Source organism: Spermophilus citellus, assembly GCF_964194105.1.
Source record: "Spermophilus citellus genome assembly, chromosome: 13".
NCBI classification, from domain to species: domain Eukaryota; kingdom Metazoa; phylum Chordata; class Mammalia; order Rodentia; family Sciuridae; genus Spermophilus; species Spermophilus citellus.
The window spans coordinates 2,351,651-2,378,958 of NC_138193.1; positions in this window are offsets into that span (position 1 = coordinate 2,351,651).

Sequence of the window (27,308 nt, forward strand, 5' to 3'; positions counted from 1 at the left end):
GAAGTAGGCCGTGCTCTCCTCTGACTTTGTTCTTGGCCCTGGGCCCTTAAATGCCTTCCCCAAACCACTTCTATGACCCTGACCCCCAACACAGACCCTAGCAGAACATCACTTGCTCTGTCCTCATTCATCTGCTGGGTTCTCTATAGGATACCCACCTGCCAGAGACCATAGGTTTTAACTTTGCTACTGTCATTATTTTTCTTTCCAGAGTCCCCATAGTCTTTGGACATGATCTGTGCAGTTTCTTTTCTCTTTTTATTCAAAAGAGAATCCTAGCAATGCAATGACTATATTCTTACACATACATCACCAGCTATAAAAACCTCCTATATAAATTTTTATGTATTTTGTCTTATCTCTTATCAATATGTACTTTTCCCATCTTTGGGAATCTTTGTTGAATTTGACCTGTGTTTCAACCTAAAGATCTGTTTTGATCACTTTCATATAAAGAAGGTATTTAAAAAATAATAACTAATATGTTAAGAGCTAACTAATATGAAATGTTGAACAATTTCAGTGGCAAATTCTTTTGTTTTTCTTAGCGAGAGAAAGAGAGAATTTTTCAATATTTATTTTTTAGTTCTCAGCGGACACAACATCTTTACTTTTTTATTTTTATGTGGTGCTGAGGATCGAACCCAGCGCCCCACGCATGCCAGGTGACCGAGCTCTACTGCTTGAGCCACATCTCCAGCCCTCAGTGGCAAATTCTATTCCAAGTTTATATCTGTTTTTGTGCTCTCATCTTGACATGTCAATGACATCTGTGTTGATATTACTAATGAGACAAATCTTAAAAATCAGACGAAATATGTCGTATTGAAAACTTGCTTTCATTGAGGACTTGTTGAAAAAAATTTTAAAAATGCATCTGCCTGTCTTTTCTCTTCAAGGTTTAAAAAAAAGGACCCAGACAAAGCCATCAGGCTGGTAACATGAGCTATGTGACAAGCCCTCCATAAGGAGCTCTATTAGCTACTAATAGCTATCAGCTTGGGAAAAGATGAAGTCATCACACAGCACTCTGTTGAGCGTGTTCCTGTTTTATGAGTACATTAAGTCGAATGTGGATGATGATACAGCTTCCTTCTCCAAACCCTTCCTCCAATGAGCCCAAAGTGCCTTGGAATGTTTTCTTGTTGATTGCCATCTCTCTGATGGGGCGTTTAGAAGGCACCAGAGGGGATTAAGGCAATTGAGGCAATTCACAGTGAATGGAAACATCTAGTCACCTCTCTCCTTGCTTAACTCAAGATTGGCTTCGTCTTGGGCATGATAGGGTCCTTCTTCACTTCTTCCTCCTAAATAAAAAGAGGCTTAGCCAATTAGAAACTGCAGTTCCTTACACAGTGCACCGTTTTACACGCCTTCACTTTGTTCACTTCCCGGGAACACATGTAAGTATCACTTCCGTGAGAAGCCCAATGTGGTTAAGCATTTCTCCATTTGGAAACAATTTTACCAACATTCAGCCTGCTTTCTTTTTTTGTATCTGTATATAATGGACAATGACAAACATTGAAACTTGATGAGAATTTTTTTTTTAAAGGAGGGAAGGAAATTTTCTGGAAATCCCAAAGGAAGTACTTCCTCTTGGCTTTAGAAAGACACACACACACACACACACACACACACACACACACCACAAATACATCAATATGTACACATTTTGATCTTTTAGAACAAGTTAAAAGGGGCAGGGGCACCCCTAACAATTGAGTTTTACTGAAACTGTATTACAGATCTTTGAATATAGTTTGCCTTGAAGAACCGGAGAGGCCAGTGGAATGGACAGTTCCACATGTTAGTGGCTGCACATTTGTGCTCTGGTTTCTGTGTCAGAGTTCGTCCAAGAAGTCATTGCAGTCATCAAGAACAGCACAGAGCCTGCAGTCACTTTCGGTATTTCTTGGTGGCAGCATCATTGACATGTTGGACCAGCTCATTCTTCGTCTTGTGCATTATAGAGCACGGAGCAGCATTCCTGGAGTCCACCCACTGGACACCAGCGGCATCCACCCCTGAGTCATGGAGATCAAAAATATTTCTAGACATTGCCAAATGTCCCCTGAGGAGCAAAGCTGTCCCTAGTTGAGAACCACTGTCCTACAGCTTTCACTCTGAAGGGTTTTTAAATCTAAATATCTTCCCCAAATGGGCTATTGTTAAATATTTCCAAGAATACCGTTGTTACATGTGGAATGAACCAGAATATAAAAAAATCAAGAGATCCCCCCCAAAACACACCCATCAAACACTCATACATCCAATAGCAGAAACTGCATACCCATTCAAAAACAGGGTACCTTACTTGAATGCCTTTTTCCAGGGGAAACTAAAGAAGGCCTTCCAAGCCAAAACTCTTCTTTCACTACTTAAGGCTTTAGGGATTAAGAATGTTATCCCTTGCCTAATTATATGTGTCATTAAGAATTCAATGGAATGTTATACTAGTGATCAATTTTAAGATGAATTGTTTTGCCCTTAAAAATGCATGTAGATTACAGGATGGCTTAGTGATTAACCAAACAAATTAACACACATTATAATCATGTCACCACTACTAACAATTACCTGTTGATGACTAAATTATAGGCTTCCAGATAAAAAGTAAACTCCATGCATGTTAATGTTTTTGATTGTTGGAAGTTATTTTTAAAAATAATCCATCCATCATTAAGAGCTCTTTTCAAGTGATTTGATTTATTTGGTTAGCAAGCAGTGCCGGTATCATTAATTCAACTGCTATAAGCATTCATTTTTTGTCATTTCCTCTTCTTTTTATTTTTTTAACTTTTATTGATTTCATTTTTTTAAATACACGACAGTACTGGAATGCATTACAATTCTTATTACACATATAGAGCACAATTTTTCATACAGTATGTTCATAATTCATGCCTTTATATATGTACTTTTTTTGTATTACAATGCTTAATACACATATATACCACAATTTTTCATATCTCTGTTTGTATATAAAGTATGTTGACACCCAATTCAAGTCTTCATACATGTACTTTGTATAATAGTGTCCATCACATTCCACCATCCTTGCTAATTCTCCTCCCCATTCCTTTCCCTCCCACTCCTCTGCCCTATCTAGAATTCATCTAATCCTCCCATGTTCTCCCTCCCTACCCCACTATGAGTTAGACTCCTTATATTAGAGAAAACATTCGGTATTTGTGTTTTGGGGATTGGCTAACTTCACTTAGCATTATCTTCTCCAACACCATCCATTTACCTGCAAATGCCATGATTTTGTTCTTTTATAATGCCGAGTAAAATTCCATTGTGTATATATGCCACATTTTTTAATCCATTCATCCACTGAAGGACATCTAGGTTGGTTCCACAGTTTAGCTATTGTGAATTGTGCTGCTAGTAAACATTGATGTGGCTGTGTCCCTGTAGTATTCTGTTTTTAAGTCCTTTGGGTGTAGACCGAAGAGTGGGATAGCTGGGTCAGATGGTGGTTCCATTCCCAGATTTCCAAGGAATCTCCATACTGCTTTCCAAATTGGCCGCACCAATTTTCAGTCCCACCAGCAATATATGAGTGTTCCTTTTCCCCCACATCCTCGCCAACATTTATTGTTGTTTGTCTTTATAATAGCTGCCATTCTGACTGGAGTGAGATGATATATCTTAGAGTAGTTTTGATTTGCACTTCTCTAATTGCTAGAGATGATGAACATTTTTTCATATATTGTTGATTGATTGTATATCATCTTCTGAAAAGTGTCTGTTCAGGTCCTTGGCGCATTTGTTGATTGGGTTATTTGTTTTTTCAGTGTTTAGCTTTTTGAGTTCTTTATATACCCTAGAGATTAGTGCTCTATCTGATGTGTGAGGGGTAAAGATTTGCTCCCAGGATGTAGGCTCTCTGATCACCTCACAGATTGTTTCTTTTGCTGAGAAGAAACTTTTTAGTTTGAAACCATCCCATTTATTGATTCTTGGTTTTAATTCTTGCACTATAGGAGTCTTATTAAGGAAGTTGGGGCCTAATCCCACGTGATGAAGATTAGGGTCTACTTTTTCTTCTATTAGATGCAGAATCTCTGGTTTAATTCCTAGGTCCTTGATCCATTTTGAGTTAAAGCTTTGTGCATGGTGAGAGATAGGGGTTTAATTTCATTTTGTTGCATATGGATTTCCAGTTTTCCCAGCACCATTGGTTGAAGTTTTTCTCCAATGCATGTTTTTGGCACCATTGTCTAATATAAGATAATTGTAATATTGTGGGTTTGTCTCTGTGTCCTCTAGTCTGTGCCATTGATCTACCAGCCTATTTTGGTGCCAATACCATACTGTTACTATTGCTCAGTAGTATAGTTTAAGGTCTGGTATAGCGATACCACCTGCTTCACTCTTCCTGCTAAGGATTGCTTAGCTATTTTGGATCTCTTATTTTTCCAGATGAATTTTACGATTGCTTTTTCTATTTCTATGAGGTATGCCATTGGGATTTTGATTGGAATTGCATTAAATCCGTATAGTACTTTTGGTAGTATGGTCATTTTGATAATATTTATTCTGCCTATGCAAGAGAAACCTAGATCTTTCCATCTTCTAAGGTCTTCTTTGATTTCTCTCTTTAGGGTTCTGTAGTTCTCATTGTATAGATCTTTCACCTCTTTCATTAAGTTGATTCCCAAGTATCTTTTTTTGTTGTTGTTGTTGAGGATATTGTGAATGGGGTAGTTTTCCTCATTTCCTTCTCAGAGGATTTGTCACTGATATACAGAAATGCCTTTAATTTATAGGTGTTGATTTTATATCCTGCTACTTTGCTGAATTCATTTACTAGTTCTAGAAGTTTTCTGGTAGAGTTTTTTTGGGTCTTCCAGGTATAGAATCATATCTTCAGCAATGCTAATTAAAGTTCTTCTTTTCCTATATATATCCCTTTGATTTCTTTCATCTAATTGCTCTGGCCAGTGTTTCAAGAACTATGTTGAATAGAAGTGGTGAAAGAGGGTTTCCTTGTCTTGTTCCAGTTTTTAGAGGGAATGCCTTCAATATTGGCCATTTAGAATGATGTTGGCCTTAGGTTTAGCATAGATAACATTTACAATGTTGAGATATGTTCCTGTTATCCCTAATTTTTCTAGTGTTTTGAACATAAAGGGGTGCTGTATTTTGTCAAATGCTTTTTCTGCATCTATTGAGATGATCATATGATTCTTATCTTTAAGTCTATTGATGTGATTGATGAATTACATTTATTGATTTCCATATGTTGAACCAACCTTGCATCCCTAGGATGAATCACACTTGATCATGGTGCACAATCTTTTTTGATCTTTCACTGCCTGTATTTGTTCTCTTAGGTCTTCTTTGAGATCATAGAACATTTTAATCACATATATCCTGAAACCTTTCTCTGTAATTTTTCTACTGTAGCTGTCAATTCTTCTAATGATGTGTTGTCTTGATTTGTTTGTGGCACTTCCTTCCCTTGTCTTTTCATGTTGTTTCTTTCTTTCCAGCTCTGTGGGACTGGTGTGTTATTGTTTTTAACCCTATAGATTTGTGGTGCTATTGTATGGTTCCAAGGTCTCTCCTTTGTGGGGAAGGACAATGTTAACAGATCCCAATATCAACAATATCTCACCTATGTACAAATTATTGTTATTAAGACATTTATAGTTTAGTCTCAATGTCCAGAAATGTTGGGTTCAATTATTATTTAAAATATAATCAGTAGTTTCATAAATGGTTTACAGTTTATGGCAGCAGACAGTGAACTGGGGGTCGGGCATAGGACGATATGCTAAAGGAGAAAGATGTGAGGGTATGGGGTTAATATAACTTAGGAAATTTGAAGGAGAACTCTAATGAAGAGATTAGTAGCAGGAGAATACACAGGAATTAATTTACGGTAGACATGTATGTGGGAGGACAGTAGAGTACACAAAAACACACACACATGTAATTAGAAAATTACAGGATGTAAAAAGAGTAAAATTTGGAGGGTGAAAGAAGAAGAAAGAGAAGAAGAAAAAAGAGAGAGAAATAAATAGAAAAAAGAGAGAAGAAAATGGGGAAAAAGGGGGGGTGGCTTATGCAGTTCCTCTATATTATATTATTCAGGTGACTCAGTTCTCAAAGTTCTATTTCATGCAGAGTTCTTGGTTTTATATATGTCAGGGTTGTGAGGGCCAGAGGATAGAAGGGTAGAGGAGAAAGAAGAAGAAGAAAAAAGGACTTTTAGAATTGTTTCCTTCCTGCTTCTCTTCCAGTAGTTGGAGTTCTCTATTTTAAGCTTGAGTCTCTGCCCTCAGGGTGGTGTAGGTAACCAGAGTGAGAAGACTTGAGCCCCCGCCCACTGTCTCCCTCTCCAGCCTGGAGCTACCCCATCCTGGTCTCTCTGTTTTGCTCCAGGCTTTAGACACCTCCCCCTCTCTTGCTCATCAGGTCCCAAGTTCAAGACCGCTTGCCCTCAGGCTCGCACCAGGTTGGTGGTGGCCTGGTCCCAATGCGCTCCTGTTCAACTGAGAGCTGTTTTTGTGTTGGGTGGTCACTGTATCGGGTTTTTGCAGCTGGGAAGGGGGGGAGGTGGGGAACTTGGAAACCAGGTACCTATTCAGACAGAGATCCGTGCTGATAGCCACCAAAAAAATGGTGGGAAAGGTTTTCCCAGATGGAACCGGTCTGCTTCCAGGGCCGGGGTGTCTGGTGAGGTGGGGGGGCTGGGATGGCCTTGTGCTGTGGCTATATAGCAGGCGAGTGACCTGCATGGGCGTGGAGCGCAGTCTGGAATTCTGCAGCGGTGCTGATTAGGTGATTCTGCTCCAATACTTGAGAGCCGCGTGTGCACTAGAACTGCAGGCTTTGGGTCTGGAGTCTGGAGAAGCAGAGGCATGATTTCTGCATGGATGGCCGCAGCGCTGGTGGTTTCTGGGAAAACCCGCTGCACAGGGATTCTCTCATACACTCTGAGATGCTGTATTCCGCCTAGGTGAGACCTTGTGGAGAAGCTGCCTGACTGCTTTCTTGTTTTCGGGCCACAGAGCAGCTAGAAAGAGTACCTCCTCGATTCCACCATCTTGAATCTGTCATGAGGTATGGCCTCATGACAAATATTGATTGACTTTAGAATAGAAACTAGACCCCAGGACCACCTTGCAGGTGGTATGTTCTCAGTGAGAAGCATTCTCACAGAGATGCCACAACTCAACTTTAGAATTCTGCAAATCTAAAAATCAAAATCATCTGTACGTATTGGGAGCCAGTGTATGTGGATCTGTTCTATAATCAGACACATACTTAGAGGGATGGTTGGTTAGCAGATAACCCTAAATTACCACGACCTTTCAGTTATCTTCATCTTAAACCAAGAGAGAAGGTTGCAATGTTCAATGTGTTAAAAACCTCAAACTACCAGGATAGACTTGAAGACCAGATTAGTATGTTTTTAAGCCTACAAGATAATCTTTGATCACTTTTTTTCTGAGACTTGCTGGCATAATAGCATAAACAGGGTAGTGAGGTTAAAAAGGAGAGGGCTATAACCCTTATCTGACTTTTAAGTAACAGACAACTACAGAGGCTACTAGTACTTTCCAAAAGAGATATATTGTTCACAGATTGAAAGATTCCATATTAGTTTTTTTTTTTTGTGATTAAAAATAAGGCACTACATATTTTTCCTTTATTAATCACCTTAAGAGATGTATGTGTAAAGCCAAATGGAAAACACTGTATTAGTAAAATCATAATATTTGTATATGAGCACAGAAACATTAAAGAGGAGGGATTGAAGTGTACTGCATCAGAGTTCTTGTAATTTGCCCCAGATAATTACTGTGGCCTGAATGTTTGTGTCCCCTTAGGACTCGCATGCTGAAGTGTTAATGCCCACACGGATGGTACTAGGAAGTAGTGCCACAGCCTTTGGTCATGGTGATGAAGCTCTCCTAAATGGGATTAAGACATCAGTTAGAGTAAGTGACACAGATAGAAAAACAAAGAGCAGTAAAGGTAGAGAAAATCTGAATAGCACTATCAACCACTTTAAGATTCCATATTATTAAAAAGTCACTTCTTCCTCAATTGGTTTACAGGTTCCACACCAACCCAATCAGTCTCCCAGAAGGCTATTTTATAGATACTGATAAGAGGATTCTAAAATTTACAAAGAAAAGCAAAGGAATCAAGATAGCCAAAACAATTTTTGTGGAACAGAAAAGAAATTCAGAGGACTCACATGATTGCAAGATTTACTCCAAAGCTTAAGTAATCAGGGCACTGTGGCATTGTTGAAAGGACAGGAAGACAAACCAATGGTTTCATTTTTGCGTATGGTTATCCAGTTGTTCCAATATGATTTCTCCTTAGAATCGCCCTTTTTATCTTTGTCACAAGCCATTTGACTACTTTGATTCCTTTGCCATTGACTGAATGCTCTAGAAAAGACAACCAGGTCAAGTTAGTTGAGTGTGGCTTAGGTCATCATTATCCCTACCCCACTTTCTGCCTACTTGTTCTCCCTGTTACTGAGAAAGGAGTCTTGACGTCCCTATTCATGTTATGGATTTGCCTGTTTTCCTTTCAGTTCTACCAGTTTTTGTTTCATGTATTTTGTAGCTCTATTGTTCAGTATATATGCCTTAGTATTACCAAGTATTCTTGAGAAATTCCAAAGTCTATTTTGTCTGATAATTAGTATAGCTGCCCCAGCATTCTATTGATTATCTACACCATGTATATTTTCAACCTTTTATTTTTAACCCCACTTACCTTTATATTTGAATGAATCTCTTGTAAGCAGTATAAAACTTCAGACTTGATTTTCCAACCAACTTGATACTCACTGCCTTTTAATTGATATGTTTAAAGCATTCACATTTATTGTGAGTATTGATATGCTTGGATTAAAGTTTGTTGTTTCTGGTTGCAAATTGAGCATCTTATTAGTCATTTACTGTTACTATTGTCTTATTATTCATACCTGGTTTTTTTTTTCTTTGAAAATCATTTGTTAGCATTTAATGAACCTTCTGACATGTGGCTTCACATCGCCAAATACAGGCCCACAACATATACCTTAATCTTTCTTCAGCTCCTGGGCTGAAGAATCGGACCTTCATAATGAGTCTATTTGAGAGCTTTTCCTCTCCCCAGGACTTTCTAGTAGTCTGCTTGCACTCCATCAATGATACAAGCAGCTCCCAGTCTCGCTTTTGGCAGTATTTACTAAGGTCTGCTCCCTGACCAAAGCCCACAATTTATCAAAGTTTACTGTAGGGCAGAGGCTGTGGTTCCTCTTGAAGTGGTAAGGCCTTACACCAACTTTCCCAAAGGAACTGGGTGATATTTGCTGAAGTCGATCCTGTGGTGATGCTCCAGCTCTGCCCTGGTCTCCCAGTGATTCTGGAGCTTGTCCATGCAGCTAAGGTTCATGTGGCCCCAAAGGTTTCAAGTCTTCCTTGGTCTGGACAGCATGTTTGTAGCCAAGATGAACAAGCATAACTATTTTTTTTTAAACATTAGCAATTGCCCTAGAGCCTATAATATACATCTTTAATTAATCAGTCTACCCTCAATCATATTCCATGTCTTTGCATGTAATGCGAAGACCTTAACACAATACTTCCCAGCTCTTTTGTGCCATTGTTGTCCTATATTTTGCTTTTGTATTTACTCAACACAGCTGATTTTCTTTTAGAGAAAGTAAAAGTGAGAAAAAATATTTTACCTTTATTTATTCCATTTCCTATATCCTTTATCTTATTGTGTGGATCCAAGCTTCTGTCTGGTATCCCATTTCTTCTTGCTTTAATATTCTTACAGTGTAAATCTGCTGACAATGTGTTCTCAATTTTTGCCTGATAGTCTTCATTCTCCTTGATTTCAAAATATATTTTCTTTTTATGCACTAATCTGGGTTGATACTTGTTTTTTTTTTCCTTTAAGCATGTTAAGATGTCTTCTGGCTCCCATAATGTCTAACAAGAAGTTTACTATAATTCTGACATCAGTTTGCTATGTTAACATGTCTTTTTTTCTCTGCTTCTCTTCAGAACCTTTTCTTTGTCTTGTCAGAAATTTAAATATGATGAACCTAGATATATAGGTTTCTTTTATGGATTAATTGTTGGTTTTATTGTTGTTTTGGTTGGTTGGTTCCTGTTTTATTTAGTTTTCTGTTCTATTTATCTTGCTTAGTGTTCTCAGTTTTTGACAATGTGATTCTTTATCAATCATTAATTTTGAAAAATCTCTGTAATTGTTTTTTTTTTTTTTTAATATTTCTTTGCCCCTTTCTTCCATTTCTCCTCCTGGGATTCCAATAAATACACATGAGACCAGATATTGTCCCACAGCTCTTAGATTCTCTGTCCTGTTCTTTTACTCTATTTTCCACTTGCACTCCAATCTGTGCAGTTTCTATTTATCTTCAAGTCCTCTGATTCTTTCTTTGGTTGTGTTGAATCTGATGATAATTTTGTGAAAGGTGCTCACTAAGCAGGTCAAGTCTAAGCATGACTAACAGTCACAACACGACTATGTCAGCACCTATGGTAGTGGAAGTAGTGGAATAGTCACAACATGACCATTCTGTCACTGCCACTCCCTCACAGGAGGGGGACTAAGTGGTTTGATCCCCACTACCCAAGGTGTGACCCCCTGCATGTGTATCATCGTTTTATGCCCATGACCTCACCCCATAGGGCTTGCAGGAAGGAGAATTAGTAAACTATGTTTATGTTCCTGCTGTGAGCTGAGCTATGAATGATGAACTGTCTTGATCTAACTCAAAAAGCCTGTTGTCTACTTCCAGCACCCATGGAGTAGTGGAAGCTCTTACTAACAAGGAGAGACATATACTTTTCTATTATCTGTCTTCTACCAGAACATAAGCTGGAAAAGGGCTTTTATAAAAGTTATGATTGTGACTTACTCTGTGTAAAGCATCCTACTAAACAACACCAAAGAAGTGACAGATTGAATGTCTGCCTCAAAGTGTTGTGATTCTGTGGGGAAAAAAAGGAAGAACTCAAATCTCAAACCACAGAGACCCAAGGAATCACTCACTCATTATTGTGAATTCCTTAAATGTAATATTATATTTATGTCATCCTCAATATTATCTTTGAATCCAACATAGTTCCTTGTGCATAATGGATACATAATAGTCCCATCAACAAATGTTTGTTAAATTGATGTATACAGTGTTCCCTGTACTTTGACCTTAGGATGAGCCATATAAAATTGTACATATTGGGCCATCTTTAATTCTCAAAAACTAATTTTATGTCGCTCAACCTAATATAAGCCCCTAATAATTATTTATATATTCCTTCTTGAAAGAATTTCAGGCAGAGAGTTACAAATGCTGAATTAAAAGGATAAATGTGAGTACTCAAGACTGGAAACTCAAGACCTGATTTTCTTTTTCAATTTACTCCTCAGGAACTTTTTCGGTCAAAATATCTTTGACTCTTAGATTTCACGTGTGTTCTGAAAGTTGTAGGGGAAAAAGTGACATAAAATACAAACTAGAAAAGTGTATAGAGTCAGAGAAGCAATAAAATGATCCTTTATCTTGACTTCTGACACAGCCAGTGGGGAATTAGTCATCATGATCTGATGGCGATGAGATAAAAACCGCCAGAGCCTCTGGAAGGTAGTCTGCAATTTGTATCAAAATATTAAGCATGCATACGACTTCAGGGTGTATCCTATGGAACATTTGCCACCAACACAACACAGAGATAACCTCACAAAGATGTTCACTGAGTGTGACAAACAGAAATCCCAGGGATATCATATACAACTGGAGATATAAAAAATTGTGCTCTATATGTGTAATAAGAATCGTAATGCATTGCGCGGTCATTTATAAATAGAAAAAAGAAATTCCTTTTAAAATACAATATTTAGTCTTAAATGTAAACTTACTTGGGATATAAGAAAAGCAGCTGGAGAGGTCAGCACAGTGGAAAGTCGCAAGCAGTTAACAGCAGAGTGTGAAAATGCACAAGCAGTTAACCGCAGAGTGTGAAAATGCACAAACCCTTGGAAACAGGACATGGAAGGGAAGGGGTCAGCCCCGTGCCTTCACCCCAAAAAAGCGTTCCCACCACAAGAGAAAAAAGAACAGCTAAAGGTGCACTTCCGTAATGACCCAAGAAGAGGCTCTGAGACCTGGGTGCCATTCAGGAACTCGACACACCCCATAGTACACAGCCAATGAGGAACCGGGGAGGGACCTTGCACAGGAATCAAATGCTGATTGTTACCACTGTGGGTGTGCCTGCTCACCCAGACCCCTCATCTGGCAAGACCATCAGTAAAAAGTCTCTCTTTTGCTGCACCCAGTGTCTCTTAGTCCATTCTTTGGGTGTGGACAGGTGAGCATGTTTCTCACACTCAAAATATAGAGACAGACTACATGCTTTTCAACGTGGCAACAGATTGTATTACAGCCTCATAACAGAACATTATGGGAAGTTAAAAATAGCGAAGGCAATAGCTATAATCATGAAAGTATACCCAAGATACACACTGAATGATCTAATTCATATGATTTCTTTTTTTACAGAAAAAAATATTTTTAATTTGCTCTAATCAGTTATACATGACAGCAGAATGCTCTCTGATTCATTGTACACAAATGGAGCACAATTTTTCACTTCTCTGGTTGTACACAAAGTAGGATCACACCTGATTTCTTTAATATTTTATAAGTGAGATATTTGTGTGTTTGTAAATGGAATAATACCCATCGAACTGCTAATAGTGGTTAACTCTGAGGAAGGAAGTTAACAGAATGCAAGTGTGTGTGTGTGTGTGTGTGTGTGTGTGTGTGTGCGTGTGTGTGTGAGAGAGTGTTAAGTGTGTTTGGGTATAGAAGCAAAAGGATCTGACTTACCCAGGTTCAATGAGGAGATTAGTAGCCACCCTATGCATTCAGGGTCTAAAGCATTTAAAACAAAATCAGGAGCTTCATGACTTTTGTAAGAGTTGGGGGAGTGGATGCCAGGAGAACCAAATGTCAAGTCAACAGCAGTGGGTGCTGGAGTTCCACCACATCCACAATGGTGGCAGTTCCCAGAAACAGCTACAGACTGCTGCATCCATGCAGCTAGAACTTGTAGAAAAATCTTCACCTGCCTCCTCTAACCCCAACGACTTCCCCAAAGCGATAGCCTCTGGTAGGCTTTGCCTTCCACATCTGTAAGTTTTTCTCTTTGACTAATTCTCACCTACGTGGGGAAAGTGTCCCCAAATACATAGAGTGTGAGAGTGAGAGGGCCAACCTGACCACAGCAATCTGGGACTGGACCTGTGCATTTTTACCATATAGATATTGACATGGTGGAGGGAGGGAGCACTGTACCCTCTACTAAGACATCCAGTGTTCATACAATCCCCCATGTTGAAAGCCCACCTGAGAGAAAATGCTTCTAACACAACTACTGAAATCGTGGCCACTGTTCCTGTTAATTAACACCTTTTAAGATTTTTGTTTCGTTAGAACAGAAATGTATTCCAGCAAGTTGGTGGCATCTATTCAAATGAATCACTGAAAGGCTGCTGGCATTGTAAATGGCAATGTAAATGCCTATCAGAGTGATTTATGAAGCAAGGGAAGGCAGAATACTTCACCATTTTTATTCAAAGTAAGAAATGCACCAGAGGCTTACCCTCAGGATCATTTACCATATATGTCATTTTGCAACATACCTCTTTGGGCAACCTAAATTTCATGACCGTGATGTGAATGCATTTATTGCCTACAATGGCCACTTTATCCTTTCTTCATATATATGTTAGTTGTAGACAGACACTATTCGTTTATTTCATTTATTTACTTTTATATGGTGCTGAGGATAGAACCCGGTGCCTCACACTTGCTAGGTGAGCACTCTACCACTGAGCTACAACCCCAGCCCACTTCTCCCTTTCTTTGTAGCAAAACCCCAGGTTTGCTCGGACACTCATTAAATGATGTTTACCCAAGCCAAAGCTGGGAACCCTATATCAGGTATTGGTTTAGGGGTGACCAAATAAGCCTGGAGGGGAAGTGGCTAGGGAGCCTCCTGGAAGAGTTTCCTCATTCAAGTTCATAAAAAGGGTACCCCTCATCCCAGCCAGACCTTGTCATATCTGCATATGATGCTGCCTATTTCCAGCTGCTGTCATCTTGAAGCCATGCTGGAAAGCAACCCTAGGACAGAGGTCAGTCTCAGCAGAGCACAGAGAAAGGACATAGACACCTGGTACCTAATAACATCAGGGACTCACTGCTATGCTCCACCCTTTCTCTGGACTTCCAGGGATTTTGACACTCAGTGTTCCTTGCTTTAAGTCACTGATTTTGTGATTACTTGCATCTGAAACCATCTTACCTGATAACAGCTGCTTTTAATACAATTCCTTAATTATGGCCCTAGGTGACCTTTGTAATAAAATGTCCTGGTGGGGGGGGGGGGGTATTGTGCTGCATTAAACCCAGGATCAGCCATTATTCCAGCCCTTCACTTCCATATTCCAATATCTGTTCCTTTATGAAATAAGGGTGCTAGCCAATATTTCCATTCTGTTATGATGTTCCTGATTTGAATCCTCAATGAAATTAAATGAAAGCTAGTAATAAAATTAGGTTCAGAAGGAGATATGAGAGGAGAATCAACAAGGTCTGTAAGAAACTGCATAATCACAGTGCACACGTTTATGCTGCAATAAGGTGTCTAGGCTCTGACTATATCAAACTGAAAAGGATACTACTGTTTGAAAAGTTGAACATATTTTACTGGGAAAATACTAAATTTTCCCCTTGTTTTTGTGCTTTCACACTAATAGGCTAGTTTACTAGTTAATATGTGAGAATGTTTTTCATTAAAGAAAAAGTCTAAAAAGATGTCTTAAGGTAAAACCTTTTGGCCACAATGCTGTCCGTGATAATTTGCATATAGTAGGTACTTAATAAATGCATGAATAAATTAATGAAACCACCAGCTGTCTGATATAGAGCTTTGACAGCAATAAGACAAGACTATTACTTCTCAAGCATCATCACCCATTATTTGGAGATCCAGTTCAAGGCTGGTGACTCATCTTTGATACTTGGTAACTGCACAATCTTGGGGATTGAACATTTTCAACAAGCTCCAGTTTCCTGATCTGTACAATGAAGTTAATAGCAAATGCTCTTGCAGAGGGTTGTTACGATGATTAAATAAGCTAATGTCTGCTCCCAGCCCCCAATACAAACACACACACACACACACACACACACACACACACACACACACACACACTGGAAATAACCAGGGTTCTATCCCCAGAGAGCAGGTTCCTTATAGACTGCAGGAATGTGGCCCTGTTCTCTCCTGGCTCTTGTTTCCTCTCTGTTCCCAATGTGCCTCTACCCCTGACAGGAGGAGCTGTCAGTGGTAACCAAGCCAGAGCCCTGCTCCCTAGGGGTGCCAACACCTATGCCAAGAGGACGCCCCCTGGGTTTTGCTGGCTCAGCCAGGAAGAGCAACATGAGAGGCAGTAACCTGAGCACTCCCAAGGCAGCATCTGTCTAATGTGACACTGAGGTATTTCTACCTGAGAAGAACTTGAATAATCTAAAGATATTTAGAGACTTACAAGTTAATAACCTACAAATTATTAACCCGATCCTTCAGTCATCTGGAGATCAAAGAGCATTATTTTCAGCTGATCTTTCCTCTCATTGAAATTTTGAAATGTGTTTTCCAGGGCGCCCAACCCCAAAAGACTACAGATGAAGCCCTAGAGCTGGGAAACATACAGCGGTTCTCAGAGACACCAGGAAACCTGTTAGAAATGCAGATTCTCAAGGGCTACAGATGAGACACTCTAGGGGGGTGGGACAGCCATCTGTGCTTTAACAAGCCCTCCAGGGGATCCAATGTGCATCCCTGTTTAAGAACCTCTGTGACAGTAGATGGGCTCTGACTCAAAGAATTAGCTGTTTCTAATATCAAAAAAGACTGAAAAAACAAAACCATGCATATGTCTGCTCGAAATCAATCTGCAAACACCCAAATTCTCTTACAAGGTAACAGGAATAAAACCTTCCTTCTATTCAAACTCCCCTGGGTACAAGTACTTGGGGACTTAGTTTGACAGTGAACCCTCTGCAATGACACCCTAAGCATTTAGGTTAATTGATAAAAGAACTAACATGGATCCTTGTTTATGTCTTAGACTGTATACTTACACCTTCTATTATCTCATTGAATCCTCACAACAACCTAGAATATTAGTACTATTATTATGATCATCTCATAGTTGTATAACCTTAAAATTACACACTGGCTACATAATAAGCTATTATCTTAGTTCTTTTTTGTTGTTGTTATTGTCATGACAAAATACTTGAGGATGGGTACTTTAAAAAGTAAACAGGTTTATTTAACTCACAATCTGGCAGGCCAAAAACCCAACATCAGGTGTCCCATCTGTTCAGCCTCTGGTTAAGGCCACCATGGCTACATCACAACCTGGTTTAGAAGCAGAAAGGAAAATGGTCAAGTGCATAAGGAACCAAATGTAGGGCCTGGTCTCACTTTAAAACAACTCCCTCTTGTAAGAACTGCATGGGGTTCCTTGAAAACTGCACTAATTCCTTCCAAAGATATTCATCCAGTGCCCTAACTGCCTTCCACTAGGTCCCACCTCTAAAAGGTTCCATTATCTGCCACATGGCCACCCTGGGGACCAAGCTTCCAGCACATGAACATTTGGGGACCATACTCCAACCATAAGCCACAGCAGCTGGTTTCCAAACCTCCGTAGTCTGATTTCAGGGCTCCATCCTCTTATCACCACACTCGACAGCTCCCAAATTCAGCACTTACGTATTGAACACCTATGGCTTATGGAGCACGAGGTGAGAGAAGAGTAGAAACAGGAGGAGCTGCCGTCCCCAAGTAAGAATCAACAACTGAAAGAGGAAAGGGGTGGTAGAGTGGCTCTCAGATGTAAGTGCCACAGCATAGTGCAAGCACTGCACTGTGAAAGTCAGAGGGAAGACAAGGAAGTTCACCGCAGAGGATGGGGAAGACTTCCAGAGTGTTCCAGTGACCCAGGAGAAGGAGGACACCAGCCAGGAGGAGAAGAGAGGACAAGTGAGAGTTTGGGGTGGTAGCAGCCGGCAGGATGGGCATTGGGTGTGCAGAGCAGAAAACATGAATGGAAGATACGAAAGCCTTATTCCAAAAGGCTGGAAGGACCTTGAGTTCCACAGGAAACAGTTTGGAATTCTCTTGGTAGGCCACAGTGGGTCTCTTAAAAATCTTAAGCCTGAAAGCACCATAATTGGTTCCCCTCTCCTAAGAGAGATTCAGGGAGGATTGGACAGGGAGAAGAAAGTAATGCTGAAGCAAACCTACATTTAAGGGTTCAGCAAAGGAAAAGCCATCGATATTTATATATATATATATATATATATATATATATATATATATATATATATATATATATAAAAGACTATTTGTCCTTCCAAATGAGTGTAGTCCTCATGAATGAAAGAATGAATGCAAACAATAGTGTCAAGAGTTGCAGAAAGGTCAAGAAACATAAAAACTAAAAGCAGATTTTAGATTTAGAGGTGGAAAAAACAGAGTGTGACTTGTCCCAGTTCCCACCCATTTCTTGGAACAAGGCTTGCATTGCTGTGTTTTATAAGCACTAATGACTAGTGCTTATAAAATGCCCAAGTATGATTTGAAAAGCGGAATACACTCCCTTGACACTTCAGACTCAGGAAAGAAGCTCTGCAGAACACATAGTGTGACAGTCCTTTTATCCCTTTAGGTGCCTTTGTAATAAAAAGACATTTGTCTCATAAAATAGTCTCAAGCTACTGTTCTAAAATTTGTTGTTCAAGTTCAGAATATCTGGCTTGATTAGAAAATAGAGAGAGGATAGATGAACCACACATTATGACTTCCTGGATGCTCTTTTGGTTTAGAAAATATGTAACTGTGGCAAGATATGGTAACAGAAGAAAAACATCTGCTGGAATCTGGTAGCAGGATGAACACCTGGGCCTCCAGAAGGATTGGAGCCAGGGACAGAAACAGGGTTGAGGAGTTAGCTCCATCTCTACGGGGCTTGTAGGTCAATCTTGGCTACTCATCCAAGTCCACTGCATTCTTACCCTCTTAAAACTGCCATCCCCATTTTGGTACTGAATCTCCCAAAGATGGCTCAGAGATCACATTTATTTCCACTTTGAGTACCTAATAGAGAATATTTAAGAGAATGACTGCTATAACAGAGTATTGTATACAGAGTGTCTCAGAAAAACAAAAACAGCCGGGCTCGGTGGTGCACACCTGCAACACGATGGCTCTGGAGGCTGATGCAGGAGGATTGTGAGTTCAAAGCCAGCCTCAACAAATTATCAAGGCCCTAAGCAACTTAGTTAGACCCTGTCTTTAATAAAACATAAAAAAAGAAAAAGGGCTGGGGATGTTGCTCAGTGGTCAAGCAACTTGGGTTCAATTTCTCCCCCTCCCCCTCAAAAAACCCAGTAAATTTATTTCTCACAGTTTTAGAGCCTGCAAGTTCCTGATCAAGGTGCCAGCAGATTAGATATCTTCTGAGGTCCATAGGTGGCCATTTCCTGATTCATAGTTGTCATCTTCTTGCTAGGTCCCTATGGTAGAAGGAACAGGGAAGGAATATTCTGGGATCTCTTTTATAAGAAGAGAATCATATTTATGAGGGTTCATGCTCATGACTTAATAATCTCCAAAGGCCTCATCTAATAACATCACAATGGGGATTAGGTTTCACCATATGTATTTTGGGGGACATAAACGTTTATTCTACAGTAGAGAAAAACCTAGTATTTCTGTAGTGCAGTCACAAATTTAAGAGAGAAAAATCTGGATAGCCCAGCTTGTGTCAGAAGATCAAGTAAGTACACCCTAAAAGCACTGGCTCAAGTGTTAATCCTGCAAATCCAGTGGCAATAGGTGGGCCCTACTCAAGGCCCAGGTTAGGCCGATGGCCCCATAATTGTCCACAACAGGTATGTTCCTGACAAGCTGTGTGCATACCACATCTTACTACAATGAGTCTATTCAAAATGCATTTAAATAACTAACACTTATATAGCAATGCTGAGGTTAAAGATCTATTTCCACACGTTATTCAAGTTCATGCCCACAACAATCCCCATGAGGCACATGGTATAATCTCTGTTGTGAAGATGAGAAAACTGAAGCTCTCAGAGGATGGATGGATGAATGACAGATGGTGACAAAAGTAATCCTCCTCAGTAGCAGCAAGCATCACAGGAGCACTGAGTACCAGTTGTTCAAAGAAGGACACAGGCTTTGATGTCAGTGGCTATGTCCGTACACATGAAAAGATGAGTAGCAAAACCAGATCAAACATGATGGAACTAAAACAGCCAGAAAGGAAGTCAGAGCTGCAGGAGATCAAGGAAGGAGAAACTAGGGGCTAAGGCAGGCCATCCCGAGAAGACGGGACTCCAGTAGCCTTTAAACGATATATGAGACATAGATCAACTGCAAGGCTCAAGAGAATGTGGAGTAAGAAGTTTCATGGAGTCTTAACACAAAAGCAGAACTACCTTCAGATGAAATCTTGAGCCACATCTCTTGATCTGGCCCAGCATGTGAATCATCTCTTTATCCAGCGTTTACATGGTGTATACACTACCAACCTGTTAGTTGCTTAGTAACCATCTTGTTTATCAGATCAGCTGTTACTGTATTGCAGTGCTTGTATTCAAATAATCCTTATATAGCAACCTAATGCTGTGTCACAAGGCCTGTCATCTGACTTCATCTCACCATGTAGGCATTGAATCTTCTCCCATCATTATAAGAAGAGGAAGGCTGAGTATAGGACAATGAGATATTTTCAGGGAGACTACCCTCATACAACTTTTATGACAGTATATTGTTGTATTTTATTACTCATTGTTATTAATCTCTGCCTAATATATATATATATATATATATATATATATATATATATATATATATACTGAACTTTATCAGCAGCATGCACGTATAAGAAAAAACACATTATATATAAGGGTTTAGGACTCTGTGTAATTTTAGTGATCCCCTGGGGAGTCTTAGAATGTATTCTCCATGAATAAGGGTGACTAAAGTTTATAATACACACATATACATTTAACATATCTATCGTGAACATATACGTGTAAGACTTTCTATGTTTATATATTCATACACATACACAAATTTTGGAGAGGACAGAGAGAACACAGAAGTCATCATTTAGTCAAAAAGTCCTTAGTGAATGTGTTTTCCCATATAAGTGAATTTTTTAGCCAACTGCAACTTAAGTACCAAAATATTTTTAGTTAAAGCCATTTTGCATGGAAATATTTCTAAAATGAGATAATCCCTGTAAAGCACGTAGCACAGACCCTGGCACATAGCACTCAATAAATGTTAATGAAATGTATTATGTAAGTCCCTGCATTAGGAATCAGAGGAAATAGAGTATAATTTGACTTCTCTTGATGGCCCAAGGTCATCATAAACATTAATTATTTAATGGAGCTGTAAGCACAGGAACATCTTGGGAATGACTAGGGATTGTGGGGCTGCTTGTCCCTGCATCAAACAGCCCCAAATGTGAGGCATGGCTAATGCAGGGATGGTAGTCAGCTCAGCTCCTCCCTCCCTGGCTGCCAGTGTGCCTGCCCTGGCCATCCCAAATTCACCCCCAGCTTCCCACCACTAATTGTCTATGAGCTGAGACTCTGCACCCTGTGGATCTTAGGACTATATTCTGACAAATGCATTCAATTTCTCTAAGCCTTAGTTTCCTATTTGTCCAGAAAAATCTTGAAGCTTCCAGCTTTAAAATCAATAAGTCAATTAAAGAGTTCAGTAACATTCAAAGTGAAAGCAGGGGTCTCCAGTGATTTGGGGCTTGGGGTTCCATTTGGCATATTTCTGGTAGTATTCTAAGGAAATGAACATTGATCAACTCCCTGGTAATTAAAAACTTAAAATATTATGAGATTTTCAAAGCAAAGAAAATAGCAGCAAAAATCAGAGCTCTATTAGAGTCATGCTATAGTGATGGTGTTGCTTTATAATAGATCCAGAACTGTTTGCAATCAAATAAGACTTGGATACATTCTTCTTCTATCAATGGGCCTGGGCCTTCCCCATGAGAAGATAAACTCATGGGAAAATAGGAGGAGCTCAGATGCAGAGGATTTGGAGCAAAAGGGTCCAAGTTCTGATTAACTATATGATTACATAACCTCTCTGTATTTCAGTTTCTCTATTTGTACATCTGGGATCACAATACTTGCCTCATAGGATTGTTGTAAGGATTAAATACAAGAATATCTATATTAGTTTTCTGCATCTGCAATAACAAAGCACCACATACTGTGTTGCTTCAATATGACATTTATTTTCTCACAGTTCTGGAGGCTGGAAGTCCAAGGTCAACGTATCAGTAGGTTTGGTTTCTCCTGTGGCCTGTCAGCATGCAGAAGTCCATCTTTCTGCTACAATGTGCTTGCACTGTCTTTTCTCTGCATGAACGAATATCTCCTGGTGTGTCCAAATTCCCCGTTTATTAAAAAAAGACATCAGTCTGATGGAATCAATTCCTGCCCATAATGGACTAATTTTAATTTAATTATCTCTTTATAGGACCTATCTCCTAATATAGTTACTTTCTGAGGGATTGGAGATTACAGCTTCAACATATGAATTTGGGGAAAATACCATTTGGCCCTCAACACTACCCACGAAAATACTTTGAAAATGCCTTATACATGGGAGATATGGCTGCTGTATACCTGGGGCACAGAGAGACCTTGACAAATGTGACGATAATGGATGTGCAGTGGCTCACAGAGAACAAGCCAGGGTGATTTTCCCACCCAAACTGGAAGCACTGAGATGGTCATTTTACACTGGACAGCTGGCCATCCAGCTGTATCCTTTTAGCAGTAATTTCTTGTGTCTTTGCCATGTGCCAGGCACTGAACGAGGCAATCTGAGGGTTTCAGGGTCTCACCTGGTATGATCTGCTTCTCCATAACTGAGTCAGGATGTGGAGCCAAGTCCTCCTGTGGCTCATCCTCATCCTAAGCACATGCCATACACCATGCATGGGGTGCTGGGTGCCTTCATAGACATATGCCTCTTAGGGGCACAATATACCACTTAGGGGTACTCAGGAATAGAAAGAACTAAAGTTACAGAACTAAGAATCAGGTACACACATATCAATGGGAGAGGCTTCTCTTAGAAACTGCTCAAGGTTTAAGGGATGTTGTGGTTTGGATATGTGGTGTTTCTCAAAAGCTCATTCATGATACAATGAAAGAATGTTGAGAGGTGAAATGATTGTGTTATAACCTAATCAGTGGACTTAAATGGATTAACTAGTAACTGTAGGCAGGTAGGGTGTAGTTAGAGGAAGCAGGTCACTAGAGGTGTGATTTGGTGTTTATCTTTGGTCCCTGATGAGTGGAGCTCTCTTTGCTCCCTGGCCCTCATGTCCTGAGCTGCCTTCCACCATGATGTTCTGCCTTACCTTGAGCCCAGAGCTGTGGAGTTGATCTAACACAGACTTAACCTCTGAAACCATGAACCAAAATAAACTTTTCCTCCTCTAAGTTGTTCTCATGTTTTGGTTACAGCAATGAAAACTAACACAGAGAGATAATCTGAGGTTTTGTTACATAGACTGTCACAGTTCAATCAATAAGGCCAGCATAAGAGCAATCACAAAGGTTGGAAAGATACAATAAACAAATAAAAATACTTAGAAACTAGAATGGATCACAGAATTGCTATATTGTGTCTTATTCTGTGAGTCCAAGGGATTCGGAATAAAATATTCACAAAGAAGAGTATAGGTCTATCTCTAAGGTAGACATAGCCATGTTCTTCTCTGTAAACGGTAACCCTCTTGCCTCAGACCTAACCCTCACCTCAGACTGAAATTGCCTTTGTGATTTTTCTATGCAACAGGAAGATAAGATTAGCCCAAATTTCAACTACTGTTAGGAATACTAAACTCATTGTATCATCTCATACTTAGAACTATATCTTTGGTTTCAAGAAATGTTCACAGCATTAGGTAAAATTGAAGTGTTAACTTCTTACTGGTTTGGTTTATGAATGTGGTCCTTAGACCACCAGAAAAGCATTTCTGCAGTTTCTATGCTCTCATGAAATATGCTTAAGACAGGGTTGTCTACACATCTAACTAGAAGTTTATGTGCTTATTGGTGGAATTTTTTCACAACAATGCCCACATACCCCAACTTAGAGCATGTGGTGTTTATGTGAGTATGTGGGAGATGCTGATATTCCATCAAGACATAATGTGGTTGTGTCTGCTGCAGGAACCAGACACAAAGTGGAAGAAACAGAAACTTTCATAAGAGCTTTTAACACTGAATTCTGATTCATTGTTAAAACATGGGAAGACAAGCTAGGTGTGGTGGCACATGCCTCTAATCCCAGCAACTCAGGAGACTAAGACAGGAGGATCACAAGTTTGAGGCCATCCTGGGCAACTTAGAGAGAAACTTTCTCAAAATAAAATTTTAAAAGGATTGGATATGTAGCTTAGTGGTAAAGTGCCACTGGGTTTAATCCTCAGTATACCCCCCATACACACACACACACACACACACACACACAGTTCACTAATGAAAGTGCTGGACTTTAGAAAAATCTTAGTAAGTAATAAGAGTCTGATCAATATCTACAGAACTGAACCAAGATGTAACTATATTTTTAACTGGCTAAATTATCTTATGACAACTGGAATATAATATATATATGTAAAGTGTATATATATATATATATATTTTTAAATTCAAAATCACATACTTCAATACTCCTCTCTAAATATCCTGATAGATTTATTATTTATTTGGAAGAGTTAGTCTGATAAAATTCCTTATACAAAAATGGATTAAGTTGAAATACATGTTTCAACTTAATTTCTTAAGAGGGTTACCGTTTACAGAGAAGAACATGGCTATGTCTTCATTAGAGATAGACCTACACTCTTCTTTGTGAATATTTTATTCCGGATCCCTTGGACTCACAGAATAAGACACAATATAGCACATAAACTTAATTTAAAATAATTCTGTATTTTTTTTCACTCTTTATAGATAGGCAGATAGGTTGGTTGGTTGGTTGGTTGGTTGGTTGATTGGTTGGTTAACTCTAAGTAAATCTTCAGAGGTGAACCCAACACTCCCCACCAGGACCCACCTCCCAACACTTGTGCTTTGGGGACAACCTTCAATGCGCATTTTATTGGAGACAAACATTCAAACCATAGCATTCACATAAAAACGTAGCTGTTAAATATCAAAACAAAAATCTCACAGAAGACATTGACATTAAATCTAGGGTCAAAGCACCCCTCTGAGCCTCAAAATACAAATGAGTAGAGATATAGTATCATCAAGCGCCACAAGACACACTCAGGATTGTTGGTGGCCATGTAGGGGAAAACAGACGGAGGCCAAGTGAACTCCTCCAGGATATTCAGGGACTTCCCTGGTGACTTCCAGACTAGAAGTGTTTTTTGAGTAAACAGTTTTTTATTAAAATGTCTGGAATTATTTGCTTTTGTCCTCGCCCTTTAGAATGCAGGGCTGCTGTTGTTGTTATCTTATAGGAATCCTAGGAAAATTAAAGCACCTTCTTCGCTTATGCTTACAGCCAGATCGTGCCCTACAATTTTTTAAACTCAAAACTCACCTCCCAAGGAAAGCTTTTTATATTTGATCCTTCCACATTAGTCACTTCTCCAGGATGGCTCAGGATGACCTGCCTCCAGTTCTCATATGCCTCATTCCCACTGAATTAATTTCTTCTTGCCAAGATTTTGTGCTTTTCCCAGTTGAGCCTGCTCAATAGGCTGAGACATTCCCAAAGAGAAGGTTTTTCCCCCTCCAGGGTCACCCGCTGTGTCTGTGACACATGAATCCAGGTGATGTGTGACACAGCTGAAAGACAATGCAGATGCAGTCTCTGTGTGATTTCTGACTGCCCATCAAAGTGCCACATAGTGATTTAAAACGATGAGACAGTCACTAAAGAAAACCAAAGTCTGGCTAATTAATCCTGAGGAGAGTATTGCACTGTGCACAGTAAATTTTCCAACAGCTTTTCTTTTTTGAAATAGAGCTTTCAGCGCTTTTTAATTTCAAAAACAAAATTATTTCTAGGTGAGCCAACATTCTGAGCACATTTTCAGTAGCCCATTCTGAATGTAATTGGTACCTTGGCTAAAGGAGAAAGGGGAGCAGGATATTATGCAAACCTGCTTGACCAAGCACATTCTACAAGGCTGTCCTCCCACGTGAAGGGAAATACATAACACTGATTTGCAATTTAGGTACTAATTAAAGCGCCTAGCTAATGAGCCATCTTTTCCAAAAGGCTACATAGCCTTCTTTCTATCTCAAATAGGTTTCACCTCCCTTCCCAGGAAAGGAAGAGGAGAGTACCAAAGATGTGCCATTAATACTTTTTTGCAAGTCTTTTGAGTATTCACTCTTAAAATTGTCTGGTGTCACTATGTAGCCATGTCATTAGAGTGCTTAAAAATTAATTGGACGTCTAATAATGAGCAGATTGATAGTAGATCAAGGTGACTATTTAAAAGAAAAGGAGTCTGCCTCTCAACTTGGTGATAACAATGGTCTTCAGAGGCAGACTGTGCGCGGTGCTGTTGCACATCTGACGGCTGCTTTTTTCTTCACTGATGGGAAGTTAATTACTCAACACACTCCAGAGAAATCGGGGTCTTCAATGGCTAATGCAAACTTCACAAAAATAACAAATTGAAATGGCGATTTGCCTGTATAATGCACTTCCCTGGAGTCAGATGGTCAATAAGTATTTATCGAGCAGCCGCCACTATAATTGGGGTGCACATTAAAAACCAGAATTTATTACCCACTCTTCAGAAATCTCACTTTACTGGGGAGGCACTGTTACCAGTTAGATAGACAAATCATAGTTCATGCTTCCCATGACACAAAAGAACACTTTAAGGAAAAACCGCAGGACATTTCTATTTGTCTGTGCTCTTCACTAACAAATAGTCGCTCAGCACATGGCTCTTTCTTTGTACGTTCCTCTTGCAGTTCTGAAGAAACTCAGAATCTAACACTTCAAAAATCACAAGTCGCGCCACAGTGATCTCCCCCTAAACTTGGTTTTGATCTTTTGCCAGTGAAACCCTCTGTTCTATGCTATGGTGAAGCCCAGCGAGCTGAGCTGGGGAGGTGTTGATTAGAAAAGCTGCTCTGTGACGTCCGCAGTCACTTTCAGGGTCTCTGAGTCCACCCCTTCCAGTCCCTTTGGCTCATCCATGAAAACAAATACCACCAGGAAATGGAGGCAAGACCCCAGAATGCTCTCAGACCACCTCGTGTCATTCACAGAATTGGCCTTCTCTGGCCCAGGATCACAGCTCTGTCACCAGCATCTCCATTATTCCTGTGAGAGAAACCACCCCCTGGAGTTCTTGTCGGGCTTACACCACAGGCTACACCACAGGCTCTGGGCTCCAGGCAGTCCTCTGGACATTTGCTCTCTCTCCACTGTCTTGAGGGAAACAGATGGCTTTCACCATCAACGCCCAGCCCCAGCCCCACCTCCCCACAACAATGGATTCATGAGCAGTAGCGGAGAGGAGAGGTCAGGGGTTGCACCCCTGAATATACTCCTCAACACAGTCACCTCTTCAACAATTTTCCAAAGATAATATAGTGGTCTGTATCCCCAGCCTCTGCCTCCATGGATTCAACAAACCACAGGTAAAAGATATTCAGGGGAAAAATTGTAATGGTACTGAACATACACAGACAATATTTTGTCACAATTTCCTAAATAATAGAGTATAGCAGCTATTTGCATATATTTACATTATATTAGATATTGTAAGTAATCTAGAATTCATTTACTATTCATTTACTATATATAGATACTGTATATGGGAGGATGTAGATTCTATGAAAATACTACACCTTTTGTTTTTTTAACTGGGAATTGAATCTAAGGACACATTACCACTGAACTACATCCCCAGCTCTTTTTTTTTTTTTTTTTTTTTTTGAGACAGAATCTCGCTAAGTTGCTGAATTGGCCTCAAACTTACTCAACCTTACAATCTTCCTGCCCTCATCTCTTGAGTCACAGGGATTACAGGTATGCACAACTGTGCCCAGCCTACACTAGTTTTTATAAGCAACGTCCTTGAATTTGGGTGACTACAGA